We start from the raw sequence: 13,880 nt of genomic DNA on the forward strand, positions 1-13,880 counted from the left end.
TTCTCTTCATTTCCCCTTTTCGATCAAATTCGCGCGGAAATTCAGTTTTCCGCGAACTCGCGCCGCCCCTTTCACGTGAGTGCGAGCGAGAGGGAGCGATTGACACAAATATCCGTGGAGAAATCTCGCGGCCGCTTCGACCACCTTGACACACTTTCTTTCACTCTCGGGCAGCTTGTGTCGATCTGACTTCAGTTTTCCTGGCCTTTCCTTCCTTTATGGGCTCTCCAGACGCTTTTCAGCGTGTTTTTTGCCCCATGCGGAGTTTCCTTTGTTTTCTAGCGCTCACGTGGCCAATTTTACTCAACGACTCATTATTTGATATATCTAACAAAAGAAATCACATTTTTGATGAAAATAGGGAAGAATTGGTAAGTTTTATTCCCTGCAGATCTTTTTTGGGCCGAAATTTTAGGCATTTTCAGAGGAAAAGTGGCAAAAAAGTTGGGAAATCTTTGTGGCGCGCTTCGAATTTCGAAACTCAGCGACGCGATGGTGGCGCTCGCGGCGACTGGTGTTGGCAAGTGAGTGGTGAATTTGGTCTCGGGTGCCCCTTCGACGGGTTTTCGTGGACAGTCGCTCGTCAGTCGAGTGGAGTCTTCCGTTGAGGAAGGTGTTCGTGTGTGTTGCTTGTCCGCCTGAGTAGAAGTCGCCTAGAGTGCCCCCCATTTTGGGGCTCCCAATCCAAATAATCCGTGAGAATCCCGCTCGTGGCATGCCCTGGCGGGCCCTCCGTGCGCCTGTTGTCCGCGAAAACCCGTGAAAAGTGTGCTTTTCTGCTGGCCTGCGTGAGTGTGAGGGAGAGGGCGCTGTTGGTGTGAATGCGATGGTGTATAGTGAATGCGTGAGTGCGAGCGAGAAGCTCTCTCGTCTACAAACACACAGTGGAATCTCCATGGAATAAGTGACGTGTTCGCCTTCCAATATCTGTGAAGAAACTCTCTTTCGCTGGCCCAAGAAGGAGAAATAAAATTTCCACAAAGCTTTTCCTTCGCCTTTGCAAGTTCTGCATCAAGTGTGTGTGTTTTTAATTTGTACCTTCACACATGTGAAAATATTGTGAAAACCAAGAGATCCCAGAAAGTGGAGAGAGAATCATTTTCGACACTTTTCCCGCCATTGATGACACTTTATATAATTTTGTGGCTTAGGTGAAAAACAAAGCATTTCGGACGGTTTCAGAGTTTGGATTAAAGTGCTTCTATTTTTTTTAAACGGAGAAAATAAAGGTGAGTTTTCTGTTTCATAAAAACTAACACGTCTCGTCTTGAGCCAATCACAACTTGTTTTTGTCATTAAAATATGCGAAGAAGTGCGCTACTTCTATAAATAGACACTTGAAAAGTCCTGAGATGGGGTTTTGGGGCGAAGAAAGGAGGGACAAAATCAAAACAGCGTGTCGGAAAAACGCCCCCCAAAGAAAAGCCAGTGTGAAGTAGAAAAACCCGAATTCTTTTGTTGTCTCACGCGAAAATCGCAACAATTGGTGTCAGACTTGGGGTATTTTCTTTGCGAATTTTAAAGACCTTTTCATGTTGATTCTATCAAATTATAAAATTGCCAACAAGCTTGACAGCGTATTTTTCGAAGAAGAATTCCAAAATTGCAATCATTGATCCGCAATTGAGGTAAATTTGTTTAACGACCTTCACAATTTCTAATAAATCTTCCTAACTCAACACCTTTCAGCCATTCGAACTCCATTTGACGCAGGTCAATAGAATTGCTGATTTTTGATTTTTTTTCCTCAACAAATCACCGTCCATTATGTGGGTGGTTTTCGATGGGACATTCTTTAAGACCATTTTTCCCAGGCCATTTAGAGTGTGTAAAGGAGAATTTTCACCATCCAGCAATCTGTCTTTTTCATTGGCCTCTTTGTCTTTCCCTCCCAAGTCACACACGGTCTTTTTTCCAACCACGTCTTCGCCTCCAATCTCTATTTTTCTTGAGAGTCTTTCGCAAAACTTTCTCTCAAATCCACTCTTGAGTGTGAAAAGAAATAAAAGGGAGACAAAAAATGGCTGTGACGTGATTTTTCACACTTTGTTTCGGGATAACCTCAATGTGGGCACAACATAACCTCAATTGTCGGTGAATTTGCATAAAATTGGGGTGAATTATCAAATTCCGCGCTAAATATGTTGCCAAAGTCACCCCCTGAGGGCGGCAGAGCGCCCGCAACAGTCACGATTTGGGAGGGGGTGGTTTTGGGCGCCACACAAGCGCACATCTAAAATCCAATAATGGGTGCTCTTGTGTCTCGCTTGGGTTGCTTTCCGTCTGGGGTGGGGAAAATGACTTGATAAATGCAAAAGTTGACTCTTTGATATCTTGTAATGTTTCGAAAGAGTGTCGATCATTCGGTGTTCGAATTCGGAATTTATGACTATTTTTATCTCTTTGTCATTTCTTCTCATTTTTCTTGTTAAGATTTCATGAGTCACACGCACACGAAATGAGAGGCTAATCTTGGAGTACGAAAAGCCTGAGGAAATCCCAAGTGGTGTGCGAAGAATGAGTCCCATTGTCACCCTAAAAGAAAGCATGGTTAATCATGCTCAATTGGGAGTCATAAATACAAGAAACTGACTCACGTTCAGCATCTTTGCCCAGTGTTTGTTTGTCTTATCACAATTGATGCCGAAAGTGTGTTTAACCGCAAAAATGCATTCTGTAAATTTTGACATGCTTGTCACAATTCGAGACATTCCTGTGAAAATCTTCCGTCATTGTCTCTTCAAGTTCTATTTTTAGATTTGTGTCTTTCTACATAGCGTTGCTACACAAAGTGGAGAACGTTTTCTCAATTGCGCGATTCACGGTAAAATCAATTATCCTCTCAAAATATCTCCAAGGAAACAATTATACATTTTCCAACGAGAATATCAAGTTGATGGAGAAGCGCATAACTAACAGAGACTCTGTTTTCTCATGTTGACAAACAGTGAAGGAATGGGGAAAGGAATAACTTGTCAAGGGATTTGTTTTTCCCAACAGTTCGCAGAAATATTGGAGGTTTTTCTTCGTCAATTCCTTCTTTCTGAGACCTTAAAGATTTAATCAACGATAAAGCCATAAAATTTGGCAGACGAGTGTTGTATTCGCTGATGGAGTGAAAAGAAAGTTTACGGTATTTTAATTTATGCAAAGAGAAGCACTCATACATAGTCAAGGCGTGAGATTTCATCGGCGTAGTTTTAAAAGATACTGTCAGAGCGAGAGAGGTATTTGTCGTGAATGAGATGGGCTGAGATGTTGGACTTTTCATCGATTGGCATTTCGAAAGTGAAAGAAAAGGTATATAAGCATAAAAACATGGTGAAGTTTTAATACATTAATTGGCTCACAGGCAATTATCGCGGGTATTTTATCAGTAAACACTCACCAGCGATTTAAGGTTAAAGCATTAAGCAACTTTTGAGGGTTTTCATTACAGCTCCAAACGCACACAATCACATTAAAATGCATATTGTTGCTGAAACTCGGTGTGGAAGGTCAGCAAAGGGAGAAATAATGAGAATAATTGAGATTTTATTGCTTTAGAGGGTGTTTTTTTTCTCTCTTAGTTCGTTGGGAAGTTTGTGTCGATCTCTAAGCCCAATTTGCAAATCAATATATTGAGGATTATGATGAGAAAATTGAGCACTTGGCAGAGTTTCATGCCTTCGTATGCTCATTATCTCGCGACTTTAGCGTCTCCACACAATTCTCTCGGCTAGATTACACAATTTCACTGTCATTCCTCTATTTTCTACGCATTTCTGTTCGATATTTCTCTGGGTCATTGAACGATTCTCATTGAGGGACACCCTCGCCATCTTCGACTCGAAAGGGAACGACAAGAGACAATCCGCGTCGTCCTCGAAGGTGGCATTATTCAATTTCCACGAGAGGAAAACAAAGAACAGAAAAGCCAAAAAGGAAGAAGTTGAAGTGAACAACAGGTAAATAAACATCCCTACTTCACATTGAGAGTCTCGTCGTCAAATCACAGATGGGAGATTAACTTTTTTGTCATCGTCTGTAGACTTTTATCAGTCTGACAATCGCATTTAAATGCGTCGCTTTCATCTGGTAAATAATCTTTCTTCGGTGATATGGATAAAATGCGTGAAGGAACGTCGAAAATGGTGAGAGCCTCTAAGGCGACGGAATTATTTAATGATTTCAATGAAGGCACAAATGATTGTGGAGGAGACACAAATGTCCTTATGAATTTTCAATGCTAGGCAGAAAGAGATGATTTTCCGCATGAAAAATGCAAAGAGTAAGAGATGGTTAACTCTAAGTTAATTGTAAAGGTAAATCCAATGGTATTACAACAGCCACCTGATATATTTCAACACAAACAATTGTAATGTGGCATTTCTCACAAGAGCCCGCGAGTGCTTTTAATTCAAGACAAGAAGGAAAAAAAAAACCTCCAACAAGATGTGTGATTCTCAAGAAAAGGGGCATAAGAAAAAAACGTGATGTACAGTAAAAGATACAGTTTTTTTCTCTTCTTATCTTGTGGCAGCGACACAGACGAAATTATTGCATGTGGCGCTGAAAAAGTTCCATTTCTATTTATTTTTCAGCAATTTCTGGTGAAATTGACTCGCTTGTTGGAAGACAGAGTTTATATATCTCTTGAATGAGAGCTTATGAAGCGTGAAGGTGAGCTTCAGAGATTTCTGCAAGTTTTTCGGAAGCAAATATTGATAAAAACGTATATTTTAATTTTATTGTCACATTTATCTGTACATATATGTATAGGGGAAGGGAAGTGGTATCCCCCGATCACCGTCTTATGAGCATCCATCGGAATCTCATAAGACTGTCCCGTGTATTTAAAAAAAACCCTTTTCACATATTCGATAACAAAAGAGGACTCAAGCTCGAATCACTTACATGTGTGGTATCTGTAACAAAATATTTACAGTTATAATTGAAGATGATTTTTTGTCATAAGTAAAACTTTTCTTAGCACTCTAGTCGATCTGGGCCTAATCTCTTGGATCTTTACGTGTTTTCTTCGTTAACCCATTAATGTGTCATTGTTCGGCGTGACGGAGAGAGAGAAAGAGAAGAAAAGGGGGAAACACTATTGTTTTGCACACTCCTTGATGGAAAGTTGAACGATTTCGTACAATAACACGGCTTGAATTTGAGGAAGTGGCAACGTGACTCAATTGTTGAGACACACAGCATAAAAAGAGGTTCATCGCGATTATTCTTACCTACAATTGAAGACACTCGCTAATTGGCCATGACATTGACGGAATTTCAACTGACAGGGTTTCCTTATCCCGTTGTAGGTGAAAACTCCCTCCGGATAAAATGAATTTCCATGGGGAAAACGGACTGTTTGATCAATTTTCACTCCACACTTTTGAGTCTGAGCTTCTTTTTTTAGCTTGGCAAATATATTCATGAAGTACTTTGTGAGCGGGAAAATTAATTCATATGTGAAAATAGTTGCAATTCAAGAGCACTTTCATTTTAATGAGTTTCTGCGGTTAATTCTCAATTGAATAACTTTTAATGATATTTCTCTTCGCTGAAATTCTATATTACAAAGTGTTGTTAGGCTTCTCATGTTCACTCTATGTTCATTTCACATGTGAGAAAATGAAGGTAAATTGAAGTTATCACTTAAGTAGAGATAAAATGCAGGTCCTGGAACGTAACCTCAATGTTTGAACTTTCTCTTTAAATCTGCCAAAATCCGCTTAAATACAGGTTAAGAGAGATTGTAAAAATGTGAAATTTTTGCCCTTTTAACCTTCACTTTTTAATTCTTGAAGCACTTTTACGCGAAAGTGCCGCTCAAGACGAGAAGGCGTGAAGATTAAGTGGAAAGAGAAGGTCTCATAATGAATCTCTGGAGGACTTCATTGCTTTTTTCCGTCTTTCTTTTCCCCAAAATGGTCAAATGATGATGTTTTAAATGCTCAAGCGAAAATCTCCCCTTAATGTGTCATTAATATGCTCGTAATTCTCCCTATTTGCAGGTTTCCAGGGGGATTTTTTCTGAGAGAAAAGCCGAGAAAATCCTCACCTGAGGCAAAAGAAGTTTTTTCATCGGAAAATAAAGGTCAGATAAAGTGAATCCATGACGACTGAAACTCGTGCAAATCAATAATTTGTGATTTTCTATGCAGACATAGTGTGCAAGAAGAGGTGGCAAAAATAGACTTGTAAACGCACAATTTAAACAATCATATAACCTCAATCAAAAGTGACATGAATTGTAAGGTTAGGTGAGGTTAGAATCAAAATAGATAGACAGAGATTTTGAGTGCTGAAACAGTGAAAAAGGTGCAAATTTGTGTAGAACTATAGGCGTCTTAAGGCGAGATATGTGGATTATCGTGGCCGCTGTTGACTTTGGACACTACTAATTGCTTCACTTGATGTTGACATAAGGTAATCAATTTGTTTTATTCATTGTACATTCATTTGCATGGTGTATTTGTGCTAGTAATTCTCGCTGTTCTCTAAAATGGGGGTTAGAAAGTTTGCTTTTATTCAGTTTCGTTGGTGTTAAAAAAAAATCATAAACTGAAAGTGAAACTTCCTTGAGAATTTCTTTGTCTTGCCTTTTTGTCGTCAAACTCGAGCCAAATTGACATGTAATCAGTATTTTTGCTCACTTGAGCACAAAAATGCACACAAGAGATGGCAAATAAATTGAATATTTATTTATAGTTCTCTCGGTCGCAACAATAACTGATATAAATAGGCAGCATTGTTCACTTTGTGCGCTAAATTGATGGTCTGGCCATAAGTGTTTTCAGGAAAATTGACAAGGATGTTTTGAATTGATTTTTCGTTAATGTAACCTAAAAAAATACAGTTATAGGTCTTGATTTTAGGATCACAAAAAGTATACCTGCCTTTATCTGACAAGTTGTAGTTTTCTTATGAATGAAGTCACTCAGAATTATAGTACAACTCCATTTTTCACCGGATTTTCCTAAATTAATATTTATTTATTTGTTTTTCTTACTCGAGGATGAATGAAGATTTGTCACTGGTGCGCGTCTTTATGCTAAATACGCCAGAAATACGTGTTTCTTTTCTCCTGTGTTTATTTTTAGAATGTGTAGCGCTTCTGCAAATTCATTTTTCATGGCACTTCCCTGGAAAAGCAGAATTGATATTTTCTGTGTATAACATCGCGCAATGTATATTTCATCCCTCAAGGGCGAGCGTACAGAAGGGTTAATTTGATGAGCAAATACTGAATATTTTGTGAGATTTCCTGCCTTTCTTCAATGGACAGAAGTCTCATCGGTCTCTAAACAGTGGGGGTTTAATTTTAGACGTTTGTTGAAAATGTATTTTTAAGCACTTTTAAACGCCATTCCATTGAGTCTTGTTTCACAAATCACGACATTTCATTTGGCAAAAAGAATTATTTTCTACCCTCAATGGAAAACTCAAGCAGGGAGAATCAAATAGAAATCCAAGTAGGAGAAATTCATCTCAGCATGAGATATTTTTCTGACCTGTTTCTCTCCCTTCTTTTAAATTGGATGAGTCTCTTGGAGGTTGATGCCCATTTTTTCCTCTTGCTCCTCTTCAAATGCTATTCATCTGTGTTTGTGTGCCTTCTTCATCGTGTATTTTATAAATAGACAACAAAATCAGACATAAAATTAGTTTATGTTGAGAGTTCAACGCTATTTTTTCTTCAACTGTTCACTTTACATCCTATTTTGGGGTGTGAGAAGTCTACAAAGTCGTGGAAAAGAGAGGCAAAAGCGAGGGCAAAAGAGAGAATTTTAACAGATTTTCACACAATTTATTCATTTCCGTATATGCTTGGCAATTTTAAAAATAGCATTTCATAACAGTTACTCAATAAGAAGTGAAGAGAAAAACTCCACGGAGTTATCTCTGAATTCAAACGTACATACATACATATACAGTTTCAATTACATAAACTGCTCGGCGGGGGGAAATTTGGTGGGAAAAGCAGAGGGACTTTGGTTGGCCGAAATTGAGGAAATCCACAAACACTATTTTGGGGGTCAATTGAGTGCCCCCCAGAGTGGTTTAACCCCCTTTGGAGAAATTTCACTATCGAGGTCACACACTATTTACGATATACACAATCTTGCTGAATCACTGCAATGCAATTGAGATGGGAATTCAGTTTCAAGAGGGGCACTGCATTTGGAGTTTTATGCCAAGAGACGACCAAATAAAAGTCACTTAATGGACTTTCGGCATTAATTTAATGGCAGTCGAAAGTGGTTTTGACAGAAAAAGTTTGCTGAAGAATAGAAAATCATTCTTTCGAGAAGAATGATTAAACTTAATCCTCTGGCAAGTTATGTATTCAATACTTTAAATTATCTTGTCACTAGATATTAGCAAATTGTAGTAGACACTTGTAAATATTTTTGAAAAATACTGTACGAATTTCCGAAGCCGTGCAAATGACAAGCTCATGAACTTGAAGCAGAAATCGACGTAATGTTTGATACTCGTTGTTTTCACTTTTTTTTTTTACTCTTTTGCAATCATTTTTATACATTTTTAAAAGTAAATTTCTGTACCTATTCTTAATTAGTCAAGCTGTTATCAAATTGTAAAATTAAATGTTATTCCGCCTAATGCGATTCCGACGAAATCAGCTGATATTTGCAAAGGGATTTGTTGCAAAAATATCCTAACCTCACATTGGCAGTTAATTAACCTTATTCCATCCTAACCTCTTCATGAGAACGGTTGGATAATAACTCAATTTGTGACTTGTTGTCTGCTCCACAGCTTGGAAATTAGCATATCTTGAATCCATCAGTGTTTGATTTAAGCACCGCCAGAAAGAAGTCAGTTGAACGTGAAAAGAGTCTGTGAATTGAATGATGTTTGGCATGTTTGAGTGAAAATTGTGTGTAATTTATGCACATAGTTAATGTATGAGGTGCTTAACATAAATCTCCACGCGCACATTGTGAATATTTGTAGGGGAGTCTCTTGGGGAGCATTTAACCTGGAAGACATTCAATCAATCACGCCCTCAAATCCAATTGGAGTGTCTCTTGAGGTATTGAGTAGCTCTTGGGGTGTGATTTTTCCCAACACGTGGTTTTCCATATGCCAGTGTAATTTTTAGCCTCAATGTGTGTTGATCTAAGCACCAGAGCTAGAAATGGTGATTTTGCAAGTGGTAGGCAGAGTGTTGAGTGTAATTGAAAATCTCTAGAATATTCATGCCTCTCTGGAGATTCTCATGCACTTTATCGCGCCATAATTCTTTTTTATGACTACCGCAGGAGCGCGACTCGATGTTTTGGAATGAGAGTCGTGAAAGTTCTCGATAAACTCTTGGAGCAAGTAGGAAAGTTGTGATGTCTAATTTTCTGATGAGAAAACCACTTTGCGAAGCTCCCTCAATTTCACCCTGTGCTTAATTGAGACAAGAGTCAGTGGCTTTTCAAGATGCTTTTTGCATTCTTCAAGTAATTTTCTGAGGAAAATCTCATCAATGTTTGAGGGTGGTTTTGTTGATGTTTACGTCTGGTGAGACACACACGCGCGTCTCAAGATTGAATTTCAGCTCACCTTCGAGACAGTGAAACATAAGACAAGTTTATTAGCCAAGCGATTGATTATCTCATGTGGAAAAATGCTCATGTCGTTATTTTTTGCTGTCGCCTGGATTTCATCTGGAGGACGTAGATTTTTCCTCTCGGTGAAGTCTTCTGTAAATATGGAGTAATTATGCTAATAATGCCCAATGAGACCACAATTATTCATTCCATTCGACGGCTGTTTGCCCCTTTCAGAGAGCCACTCTGTGAGGAAATGCTGGGGAGAGTGTTTGTGGGGGAACAGAGATGGGCTTTGACATGTCTTCCAGGAAGGTTGCCTCGATTCTTGTCAACAATTATTATTATATTGAATCTAGAGTTTTTATTTATCAGCGTTGACGCAAAAAAGGTTAGGATTTGTCTGGATTATTATGTTAGCATTGATGACATGTCAGAATGTTGACGCATTTTTTCGTAGACAATCGATGGGAATCCGTTGAAATGTAGTAAAACTGGCTCATCACTGAGCACCAGTCAAAGGGAAAACGGTCGGTCATGTAGTGAGACAACAAAGTTTAGAGTGAATTAAAAGTGTGTGGCGTTTGTGTGTGGATGTGTGTGATTTATATGCTAATTGAGTGTCGGATAAATGGATTAAGAAAAAGACTGGGAGGCACACTGAAAAGTGAGAAGAAAATGCCCCACCAAGTCAACTGAAATTGAGTGGATGATTGGAGGAAAAGTTGCCACACTAATTGTATAATTTTCAATATGTCACCCCGAAAAATTGGGTCATATCCTTGGGATGTATTCGAAGCTGTGCCTTAAAGTTGCATGATGCTTTGGAGATTAAAGACGTGATTGGGAAAAGTTCCGGCTCAGCGTGAAACTTTCCGCTAAGGGTCGAAAACGTGGGCGGAAGCGAGCCAATTTAAGGAAGGGAAAAAAAGTTGTAAAAGTATCACCGAGCAATTGTAGACTTCTTTCCCGCATTCGACAGTACAAAAAGGCATGAAAGTTTGTAATGTTTTGACCTATATTTTGCTGGTTGGAAAATGTGATTATTTTTAGATGGAAAATAAACAAGTTATGTGTGTGTTGGCTGGGTTGGAAGGCGCACATTAGAAAAAAAGAGCAGAGAAACAAGAATTTAACATGAGTATAAAAATGCAGCGGGGAATTTGAGTGAGAAATGTAAAGTTTGAGGTTAGGGAGAGTGGAAAACAAGTCACATATCTGACAGATTGATGACAGTTGTTAAATCAATCACGAGCTGTTTTTCCCACTGGGACGATACAAAGTGGTTGAATAAATTCCCGTGGAATTTCAATTTAACACACTGTTGGATGATTCTCAGGCAAGAGAGAAGCTGAATAATGATATTTTTAACTCTGTTATTTATTAATATTCGCCAAAGAGTCAATAAGACTGGCTTGGAGGCTCATTAGCGAGCGTCTATTTTCATTTCCTGACTCACATTTGTTATGATTTTTAAACCCAAAGTGGGGTTATGATTCTTGTATAACCTGAAAAATGTTTAAATGGTGAGAAAAATCGATTAAACAACTTTACAGATTCTCGCGCAAAGTCGATAGGTAATTGAAGGTTTTTCCAATCAAGGCTTTTCACAGCGATAAGCTGGTGAAAAAGGTGAGGAGATGTTGCGAAATCCAAGGTTCCGCCTTGGCCCTCTCCATTGTGCATTCGCACTCCCGCCAAAATGGCCGGGAAAGAGTCTCTCTCTCTGCTTAAAGTGAATAAAAAAAACACGCTTCAGTTTGAATAACAACGCAAACACTGTTGGCGACTGATTTTCCCTTGACATGAGAACAGCAACGTGGAAAAATGGTTGGAGCACAAAGAGGAAAATTCGTCCAATAACCTGTGCAGAGGGCGACGACTGGCCGTTTTCGACCCGGCTTTTATTGCTCCAATGATTGTGGGTGGGATGATGTTTTTGCTTTTAGGAGAGGCACACGTTTGGGGCGGTTGAGAGTTGGCTGATATTGAATTTTGTGGAATTTGATGGAATATTGTGAGGTTAGGTTATGAAACAGTCTATATTGAAGTAATAAAAGGTGGAATTGTCACAGAAATTTTGCGTACAGAAGTCATGCAAGAGGCTTTAGCATGACATTCCACGGTATTTTCGAGTGGAACTGAAGTCGTGGAGTGGGTAAGACGAGACACACTCAAGTGGCACTTTTTTTCGTCTGTTTCACTGACAATCACGATCGCGAGGGACGTGCGAGACGGTTTTCCGACCGGCCGGATTACCTTCAAATCGGTCGAAAAGCCTCGGAATTGTCTTCGCCACGATTCACCACGGCAAATACAATTAAATGTGAATTTATAAATTAACATTCCGACACATGTTCTCACTCCATTGCCTCTCGGCGACGCGCGCGATATATGAATATTTGCTCGACAGAAAATATCATGAAAATGATATTGAACCTGGAACAGGCGGAATAGGGGTTTGTTTAATCCCCATTCACATTAGTAAGCACAATGTAGGTCGGTGCTTATAGCGAAAATTGTCCCAATTTCGCAAGGAAGTCCCTCAAGAGTGTAGGTATGAATTGCAAAACCATCTCTTGCATCTTCCAACGCCATAATTCGGTGAGTGTGTATGTTTTGCTTCTCAGTGAAGGCGTCAAAATACAAAGCAAGAGCCATTTACAAAAGACTCTTGTTTCGGAGGGAACAAAAAGTGGCAATTATTGGCAATTTTTTGTGCAGGTGTGGTGAAAAATGGTGAAGAAACGGCTGTGTGTGACCTTCAAATAAAAACTTTTATTCACTTCTTTTTCCACCACACTCGCTTTTTCTAGCGATATTTTCCGCATGAAATTTTTAATTCATCCACACGCCATCGCTTGACAAGAGCTTCACGAGTGAACGCGCGCTTTTCACGTGCAACACGAAGGGAGAATAGTGCCAAAGACACGCCATAGTGCATGGAATTTGGTGGGAGATTAAGAAGATGGATTGAGAAGTATGGTTAGAATACTCTGCAAGTGTGGGTTATGTTTAACAGTTTAAATTAAGAGTATTGAAAAGTGCAATTCGGGCTTTAACACTAGCCGGACGGATAGAATTTGTATGAATTGCACTTCCTCACACCCTGTCATAAGACGTCTTTGTGATATTTATAACACCAAGTGTGGTTTATCGAGAGATTAAAAATGGGGCCAAAATAGCACACAATCAGTTTGTGCTCTAGAAAAATCAGCTGATTAGCTGCTGGTTGTATTTTTTACCATTTATCTTATCACAATCTTATGCTACTCGAGACTTTGTCAAAGCCAACTTGTGTGTTTTTGAGCGTAGGAAAAATCACATTGATAGGAATCACGGAACAAGCATCATCATTGGAGGTATTTTCTCATGCGAAGAGACACCAATTGAGGCTCAATTGTTATTCACTGTGCGGGGATAAACATCAGTCTTTAGCCTTCTCGATTGTTTGCAATTTGCTTTGAAAAATAAACCTGCAATTTTGGTTACTTCACCAGAATATAATTTCTCTATCTCCCCTCAATAAATCACTTCCATCGTCACTCGACTATTTAATCTCGCGCCACGACTGATGATGCAAAGAGCCTCGAACATGAGGCACTCTTTTGGCGGATGGAGAGAAAGTTGTTTTGTAACTCTTTTGCAAAAGTTGGATTATTGTTTGAGGCGCATTTGAAACACTTTCACTTGCTTTAGATTGGCTTTTCCGTTTCCAGTTTTGTGTCTTGGACGTGAAATTCGAAAGTGGTGCTCGTGCTGTCAAGGACGACTTTAATCGTCGAATTGATAGGAGATTTCCTGCCAAATGATCCTTACGTTTTATTTTGGGTGTGATTGAGAAGAAATGGGCCGTAATTAATTCAATTGAGGAAAGAATGTCAGAAGCAGTGTGAGATTTTTTGCCTGAAAAGAAACACAACTTGCCTTTAAGACTCTCATGATTTGTGGTATTTGTTTGACCTACTTTTCACACCCAGAGAAAATGAGAGACACAGAGAAATGAGAGTCACAGTCTAAAGAAGTCTCCACTTTATCTCATCATCGTATCTTTAAGGAGAAACACAAAGTATATATGAAGATAATAAGAGTTTTTCATCTAATTTCCCTTGATGAGAATTTACATTTGAAATAATGTAACTTATCCTTGGAATACTGTCTTAGGACACACAGAAAATAATGTCAACAATCGCTGTGGCAACATAAAATCCCATTTAACATGCACGAGTGCACTAGAATAATGAATTTCTGATTTGAATTCATTTCCCAATAGTTTTTCTCTCGCTCCAACCTATAAAATCGGCATCAATTACATATATGCTAGCAGAA

The 13,880-nt window shown here is 39.0% G+C and overlaps 1 protein-coding gene across 1 annotated transcript in view; it reads left to right on the forward strand.

The window, feature by feature from the left end:
• Positions 1-624: 624 nt before the first annotated feature.
• Positions 625-13,880, forward strand: part of LOC132260681 (titin-like) — a 34,103-nt gene continuing 20,847 nt past the window's right edge. Inside the window, exons 1-2 of the mRNA XM_059758961.1 lie at positions 625-1,229; positions 6,000-6,414. The gene's annotated coding sequence lies outside the window, so the exon portion shown is untranslated. The remainder of the gene's footprint in view (positions 1,230-5,999; positions 6,415-13,880) is intronic.

Source organism: Phlebotomus argentipes, unplaced genomic scaffold, assembly GCF_947086385.1.
Source record: "Phlebotomus argentipes unplaced genomic scaffold, Phlebotomus argentipes genome assembly scaffold_18, whole genome shotgun sequence".
In the NCBI taxonomy this organism is placed as follows: domain Eukaryota; kingdom Metazoa; phylum Arthropoda; class Insecta; order Diptera; family Psychodidae; genus Phlebotomus; species Phlebotomus argentipes.